We start from the raw sequence: 8,713 nt of genomic DNA, 5'->3' as shown, positions 1-8,713 counted from the left end.
CAAGAACCAGGATTATTTGCTGGCTAAAGACTTCACCGTATTTCTACTGAAAAATTAAAGTTAACACTAAAATTAAATAGCATGGATGAAGATAAAAGTCAAGTCCACTACATTTGGCTAATTTCACGGTGTGGACCTAAGTCTTCTCAACTCCTCAGCTTTGCTGTCTTTTAAAACAAATTCAGGCATATTAAGGGGATGTTCCTCAAGTGGGTTGGACTTAGATGATTACTGCCATCATGATTCTGGTGTCCAGAAAGAGAAATTCAATTTATTCTTCCTTGAGCGATGAGCATGGCACAGCATGACTTGGCTGTTGGTGACTCGGGAGAGATTATTGACATGGGGAAGGGGTTGCAAAGCTGAGATTGTTTGCTTTGTTGTGCCTTTCAGAATAATGTCTAAAAGGGCAGTGCCATATACAAGCATTTCTGATACCAGATAATACATGTGTTCCTGAAAAACTTCATGTTCTAAAAAAATAGTGCACTAAAAATAATAGTTTCTATTGTCAAAATAGGGTTGGGTTAGACCTTTCAAACTTAAATAACTTCATAGCCAGAGCATCAAGAAAACAGCAGTAAAACTAATAAAATATTAACACAGTTAAAAGGGCATAATTAATTCCTAATAAGCATTTTCTTCAGGAAATACAGGATTTTATCTTTTTTTTTTTTAAAGTGAGGTGACCCATGAAATTCATGACTAAATTGAGCTAAGAAGAACATGCAACAAATGGCATATCAAGAACTTGTTGCTCACTGGTCTGTTGCATTCAGCTCCTTTTACTTGGTGACACATAACATTAATGGATTAGGAAAAATCATATAAGAACTAATGGACTCCTGTGTTATACTAGTATCATTTTCTCATTTACAATTGCTTCTACTCTTATTTGCATCAGAGAAACTCATGTGGTACCCAAACAGACAGTATTTTACTTTTAAGTATATGTGATCAGTCATATAACATTTATTGATTTGAATCCCTGCCTTCAGATAAATTTTACCAAATTTAACTACAAATTTCATATTCCTTTGATTAGATATTGAGATCACTGTAATCCCAATTTCCCTTTTTTTCTTGGCTGCAAGTTTCTTCTCAACTTTTCTAATTTGTTCCAGATTCGGGTGTTCAGGTAAATTTTCTCTTCTTCTTTTCCTTTTTTATTGCTTGTCTTCTTACCTTGTTTTGTTTAATCACCCTTGCTTTTAATATATCTTTTTTTGTTTGTTTTTTAAAATTAAAGCAGTCCTAGGTTTCCAAAAAAATGCACCCAGAAAGCAGAGTCACCACACACCGCTTTGCCCCTTCCCACCCCCAATTCCCCCTATTATTAGCATTTTGCATTATGTGGTCACTTGGTTACAATTGATGAAACATTATTATTATAATTATGCCATTCACTATAGTTCATAGTTTACATTAGGGCTCGCTGTTTGTACTGTACAGTTTTATGGTTTAAAACATTTTTATTCTATTGTGCCACCATCATCACCATCCATTACCAAAACGTCTCCATCACCACAGAGAGAAACCTGTGGATATATGTGGGGATGGATTAACCATCAATTCCCCACTCTCTACCCCTACCCAGCCCCCAGTAACCCATATTCTAGCTTCTGACTCTATGAATTTGCATATTCTAATTATTGCTTATCAGATAATTATTGCTTATCATAAATATCTGTCCTTTTGTGCCTGGCTTATTGCACTCAACATGTCTTCAAAGTTCATCCATGTTGTCACATGAATCAGAAATTCATTCCTTTTTAAGGCTGAATAATGTTGCAATTGTATGCATATACCACATTTTGTTTATTCATTCCCCAATTAATAGATACCTGGGTTGCTTTCCATCACAGTATCTCACTGTGATTTTGATTTGCATTCCCTAATAGCTAATGATGGTAAGCATCTTTACATGTGCTTTTAGACCAATTATATATCTTTTTTGGAGAAATGTCTATTCAAGTCTTTTGCCCATTTTTAAATAGGTTTGATTGTCATTTTATTGTTCAGCTGTAGGATTTCTTTATAAATTCTGTTTACTAAAACCTTCTCAGGTGCTTGCTTCGGTGGCACATATACTAAAATTGTAGTGCTACAGAGAAGATTAGTATGGCCCCTGGGCAAGGATGCAAGTGTGACATGCAAATTCATGAAGTGTTCCGTATTTTAAAAAACAATAAACCAAAACCCAAAAAAATGCAATTTCCAAATATTTTCTCCCATTCTGTGGGTTGTCTTTTCATTTTCATGGTAAAGCCCTTTGATGCACAAAAGTTGTTAATTTTGATGAGGTCCTATTTATCTGTTTTTTCTTTTGTTGCTTGTGCTTTTGGTGTAAAATCTAAGAGGCTATTGCCTAAAGCAAAGTCTTATGTTTTCTTCTAGGTCTTTTAGTTCTCTGATCCATTCTGAGGTAATTTTTGTATATGTTGTGAGGTAGGAGTCCACCTTCATTTTTTTGCCTATGGATATTCAGTTTTTCCAGCACCATTTTGTTGAAGAAACTATTCTTTCCCTATTGAGTGTATTTGTCACCCTTTTAAAAATCTATTGGCCATAGATGTGAGGGTTTATTTTTTAACTTTCAGTTCAATTCTGTTGGTCTCTACGTCTATTCTTGGGCATGTACTATGCTGTTTTGATTAGTATACCTTGGTAATAATTTTTTTTGGTATGCTATGTGGTGGGGGTCACATTTCATTCTTTTCCATGTAAGTATCCCATTATCGCAGCACCATTTGTTGATTATTTATTTTTTTTTTTTAAGTGCATGGGTTGGGAATCTAACCTAGGTGTTCTGCCTGGCAGGCAAAAATTCTACCACTGGACTACCCATGCACCTCTGAAATAAGTTATAACTCTTTAATTTCATGCTTTTTAAAGATGGTTTTAGCTGTCCAGGGCCCCTCATCTTTCCAAATAAATTTGATAATCGCCTTTTCCATTTCTGCAAAGAAAACTGCTAAAATTTTGATTGAGAAATATTAAGTATGTAAATCACTTTGTATAGAATTGTGTATCTGTGTTTTGATTGTATGGCAGGTTAAATATATATATGATACTTATATTAAGTACACATTGTAAAAACAAGCAGTGATATATATTTAAAGAAGTTGATACTTGAAAATACAGCTCATATAATATTATACATTCTCATTTGCAACTAGCTTGCTGTCTTCTCTCTGTGTACAAAGACCATGCCCTTAGAATGTGTATTCATTTCCTGGGGTTGTGTTTTACTTTGCTAAGGCTGCCAGAAATGCAATATTATTCCAGAAATGAGTTGACTTTTATAAAGGGGATTACAAGTTTACAGTTCTAAGACTGTAAAAATGTCCAACTAAGGCATCCAGAGAAAGATACCTTGACTCAAGAAGGGCCGATCTGTGTACATACTTGGCTAGCATCTGCTAGTGCTTTGGCTTCTGGTTACAACGAGCTTCCCGGCAGGCAGTTTCTTTTGGCATCTCCAAATGTCTCTGTCTGTGTCGGCTCTGAACTTTTTCCTAAATGATTCCCTCTTAAAGGGCCCGAGTAAGTGGATTAAGACCCACCTTGAATGGGTGGTGACACATCTCCATGGAAACAACCTAATCAAAAGGTCCCACCTGTAATTGGGTGGGTCACATCTCCATGGAAACAACTTAATCAAAAAGATCCCACCCTACAATATTAAGCCAGAATTAAAGAACATGGCTTTTCTGGGGTACACAACAGTTTCAAACTGGCACAGACTGCTATTACAAATGACCACAAACTGTGTGACTTCAAACAACTGAAATTTACTCTTTCAGAAATCTGGAGGCCAGAAGTCTGGGAAATCTGTTCGATGACTCTGTCCTAGCTTCTGGTGTCTGCAGACAATCTTTGGTGTTCCTTAGTTTGTAGAGGCATTACTCCAATCGCAGTCAATTTCTTCACACCACCCTCTCCTCTGTGTGTGTATCTTATCTTTTTCTGTCTTCTTCCCTTCTCTTCTCTAGTAAGGACATTTGTCATTGGATTTAGGGCCCATCCTAATCCAGAGTGATCTCATCTCAAGATCTTCAAGTACATGTGCAAGGACCCTTTTTCCAAATCAGGTCACATTCCCTTCTTCCAAGGACAGGGCTTATCTTTTGGGGACCTCCCCATTCAAGCAGCATAGTTAAGACATCTTAGTTTTTTTTATTATGGAATTGTGATGTATTTTACTTAATTGTCCATACTCTCTTTTTAAATGGCTTGGTTGGTTAAGACTGTGATGTGGGGAGAGTTTTGCTCTGCTTGAAGTAAACTTATCCGTATTGACTTTGGTTTTATTGGTTGAATGTCCCATGAAAAAAGCATTTTGATTAGACAAGCAAGTTCAGTAGGAAGAAAATACCATAAGAGAATAACAGTGCTAATTTTGGCTTCTCCTCCCAGGCATTGTAACTCTTAAGTCAACATCTTTACAGTAACCAGAGTGTGGCAATGATCATAAATTAATCACATTCTTAGTGGGAAGGTGAAATTTATCTATAGGGGAGAATACATGTGTATAGTTCTTTTCCTTCCATCTAATTCTGTTTGTAGCAAGAAAGGATGATTGCTCTCACACCCTGACTGTCCTGACAATGCCCCCCTCCAAACACACACACATACACACACACTTTGCCACTCAGAGTGATTTCACCAACATAGGATGTATAGATCTAGTAAACAGTATTTAAGAGCAATGAATTAATTTCCTTGATTTCTTGCTGTTAGTATATTTCAACTCTGTTTTTAACCATTTGTTATTACAAACTCCATTAAGAAAAGCGATCCATTTCTTTTACTATTGGACGATTCCTCTGTAAACTTAATGGGATCTTGGCATGCAGTACGACTGTTTTTCTTTTAATCTTTCTCATCAGAACCAAGCAACATAAATCCCAATTGTTTCAGCCACCAAGAAAGAAATTTAAATCAGTGCCTTTATGTAAGAGGCTACATGAGGCTCTTAGACCATCAGACGAAACCATATGCATTACTTAAATAACTGATTTTACGAACACTGCAAGAATTTTATTTACTATCACTTCTATGAGCCACTGCTGGTTTTAAATATAATATCAGGGCTTCTGTCGAGGAAGAAATGGGAGTGAATGTCAAATATCTAGTTTTCTCTCTGGCGCTTCTTGTGTGGTCACCTGTAATAGCTACTCATAGATCCACAGAGAGGCTTCCATGTCCAAAATGTGCACATTCTTCAGTTTGACCCTTCAAGGTGCTACAGAAACATAAATATGTTTCTCGGGAGAAAACTCTCTGCTACAGCACACTCCCGTGAAAGAGCCCAATTTGATCTGTGATTCCTGCTGAGATGTGCATTACATCATGGTCTATTTTCAGCTTGTTACATTAATCAAAACCTATCCCATTTATTAAACAGCTTCCTGCAGCTCAAGCATTTGAAATGCAGAGTGCCAGCAAGCAGCTGCCAGACACCATGAAGGAAAGAGGTAGGCTACAATTGAGTACTGTACAAATTGAATTTCAAGTGACTGAGCAGCCTCTTTATCTCTTGGTGACACAACCAGGGACTGTGGCAGTGTTCTTAAGGAAATGAAACCCAGAGCCACGGTTCAATCACGGGGTAGTTCCCGTGGCCCTTCCCAGCAGTCTTTCCGGAACTGTTGATGAGTGTGACCTTTGCAGAAATGCACAAAGCCTTGATTTCTGCACGGTTAACCTTTACAAGCTGGAACCCCTCTGTGAAACCTACCCACAACAGAAGGACGCTTCAGAATAAAAAGAGACACATACACATTGTATGAAAGCACAGCTACAAATACACATATGCACACATATGTTCCCCGAAGATGAAGACATTGGACCTATTTTCAATTATTCTCTTGACTGTGTTTTTAAAAGCATTTACATCTGTCTTCCTTTGGAGCAGGAAAGTGTCAGCGCTTGGTGCGGTGTCAACCCTGTACTTAAATTCATTTGCTGCACTTCAGAACTGCCTTGATCGAAATTGGTGGTGGGAATGGAAATTACATATGTTCAGGATTTGCTAAGAATCACTGAGACCATTTGCTCACTGTTAAATAATGACAAAGTGCACATGTTGAGAAGGGGTGGGTGTTAAATTGATAGCCTCGATTTCTACCCTGATCAAATCTGGAAAACCATTTTGGCTTGATAGCATCTCTTTTTGTGCTTTTTTAAATTCATTATGATGATCATTTCTCAGAACTTTTCCATCAATTCAGAAAAAGAAATAAAAAGAAAACAAAAAACTTCATACATACCATACCCCTTGCCTCTCTGTTTCATTGATCACTAGCATTTCAATCTACTAAATTTATTTTAATATTTGCTCCCCCTCCTTATTATTTATTTATTTTTAATCTGTATGAAGGCATCTTCATCATTTGTGCTCTTTTATTCTAACGTAGCGGCTATTCATTGTGGAGGTAGAAAGCACAGAGTATTTTGAAGGTGACTATACTATGTAGTAATATTCATAACCTGTTGTAACAATCAATCAAACTTTCTTTTCCATGGTTCCCTCCTATTTTGAATAGCAATTTGCTTTTAAGTAACTCTACTCTTCCTCATTATTAATATAATATTCAGATCATGTTAATTTGTTAAGGAGAAGTAGGTCATACAGGCTAATCTAATTCTCTTTTAATGTCTAGGTCTGGTAGTAGTAGTACTATTTTTAAAGAGTTCTTTCCTCTTGACTAAGTTTTTTTTGCATAAACTTATCTGGTGTGGTTTGCCCAGCAAGTCTATGAAGTAATTAGAGTAGGTTAAGTTATTATTATTGAAGAGAAAACCAAAGTCCAAAGAGGTTAAAGAGCATGTCAAAGGTCAGCATAGCAAGTCAGTAGCAAGAATGGAATGTTAATCCTTCTTTTCGGTGAGTTCTATGAATAATGAGGGATATGGCAATTGGGATATGGGGAAACCACTGACTTCAAAAGGCACCTTGGGCTTTTGCTATGGGAGCCTCTGGGTTCAGGGGCCCATGGCCTTCTCCTCTCCCTGCCATGGCATGCGCCCCTCCATTGTTATCAGTATACCCTGAAAACGGGGAGTCATCTGGCAAAAATGTTACTTTGCCGACTGTGCTCAAGGCTCCTATTAGCCTAGATATTGTGAACTCTGTTCACACCAGCTTGCACAGAAACAACTGACAACCCTACACTTTCCGTGCGTTAGCAGGTCATCAAACTAGCACTGAGTCATGGGGTACTGGCAGAGCTGAGGCTTGAATTCTCAGAGTTCAAGTGGGCGGGACTCACCCATCTGGCCAGGGTGCTTTTGGAAATGTGAATCGTGAAGACTGCACGTTTGCACCAATCCTAACCTGATGTCGATTGAACTGTAGAGTAAACACAACACAGACGCGATATGCCATCTGCTCTGCCTTGGCTGCCTCAGGCTCCCCTGCGCTCATCATGTCTACAGGTCATCGAATCGAGGGAGTTCCTGGTGGTTGAAGACAAAGTCGAAGGCTACAAGAAGGCCAAGGAGGCTGTTTTGCTTCTTAAGAAACTTAAGGCCTGGGATGATATGAAAAAGGTCTACGCCTGTCAGCGAAGGAGAGCTGGCAAGGGCACAATGAGAAAGTGTCCTCACATACAGTGCAGGGAACTGTGCATCATCTATAATGAGGACAACGGAATCATTATGGCTCTCAGAAACATCCCTAGAGTCACCCTGCTTCAGGTAAGCAAGCTGAGCATTTTGGAACTTGCTCCTGCCAGGCATGCAGAGGTTTCCGCACTTGGACTGAAAGCGCTCTCCGCAAGTTGGATGACCTGTGTGGCATTTGACGTAAAGCTGCCTACCTTAAGAGTAACTGTATCCTTCCCACGCACAAGATGATGAATGCAGACCTTAGAAGACCCATGAGAAGCCCAGAGATCCAAAAAGCCCTCTGAGCACCACACAAGGAGGTTCATCACAAAGTTCTAAAGAAAAACCCACTGAAAACTTAAGAATCATGTTGAAACTGAACCCCAACCCCTATGCAAAGACTATGCATGGAAAACACCATTTTCCTCAGGTCAGGAATCACAGACTGAGTGTGGATAAAGCTGCAGCAGCACTAGAGGCCAAATCAGACGAGACAGGGGTTCCAGGCAAGAAGGCTGACATGAGGAAGGAAGGATGAAGGCTGCTGGTGGTGGAAAAGCCACAGAAGCCGTCGGTGGGAAAGAAGTCTGCCGCTACCAAGAAGCCAGCAAAGGAGAAACCTACCACAGAAGAAAAGAAGCCTGCAGCTTCAATTGCTTATTTCATAAAACTCAAAATCATTTTGGACACATATTTTGAATAAAGACCAGATTAAAGACGTAGTGGGGGGAAAAAAAGACACTTTGATTCATCTTTATAGATTCTCAATCTGCGGCTTCCTGTTCACCTTTTTCACTCTGGAACACTCTTCACAGTTCAGGAAACCCCTCCTCTGCAAATACCCATCTTAAAAATAATCCAGCTCCTAAAATAATAATAATAATAATAATCCAGCTCTTCAAACACCTGCCTCATTCTACGGGAGAATGGTGGGGAGGAAGTAGGGCAAATTCTAGAGACTCACCTTAGAAGTGAAAAAAAGAGGGGATGGGATATACTGCAAAAAATAAATAAATAAAGAGCAGATGACACCCAAAGTCATTGAGTTAATTATTTATCCACTGTGTGTTAAGCAGAAGACTTGCCACAGGAGAGAGAG

The 8,713-nt window shown here is 38.6% G+C and overlaps 2 pseudogenes; both read left to right on the top strand.

The window, feature by feature from the left end:
* The first annotated feature begins 2,066 nt into the window (after nt 1–2,066).
* LOC143665828 (U6 spliceosomal RNA) lies at nt 2,067–2,181 on the top strand (annotated as a pseudogene).
* Nucleotides 2,182–6,986: 4,805 nt separating this feature from the next.
* On the top strand, nt 6,987–8,317 carry LOC143665801 (large ribosomal subunit protein uL4 pseudogene; annotated as a pseudogene).
* Nucleotides 8,318–8,713: the final 396 nt, after the last annotated feature.

This window comes from Tamandua tetradactyla, chromosome 21, assembly GCF_023851605.1.
Source record: "Tamandua tetradactyla isolate mTamTet1 chromosome 21, mTamTet1.pri, whole genome shotgun sequence".
In the NCBI taxonomy this organism is placed as follows: domain Eukaryota; kingdom Metazoa; phylum Chordata; class Mammalia; order Pilosa; family Myrmecophagidae; genus Tamandua; species Tamandua tetradactyla.
This window is presented reverse-complemented; position numbering and strand designations above follow the sequence as displayed.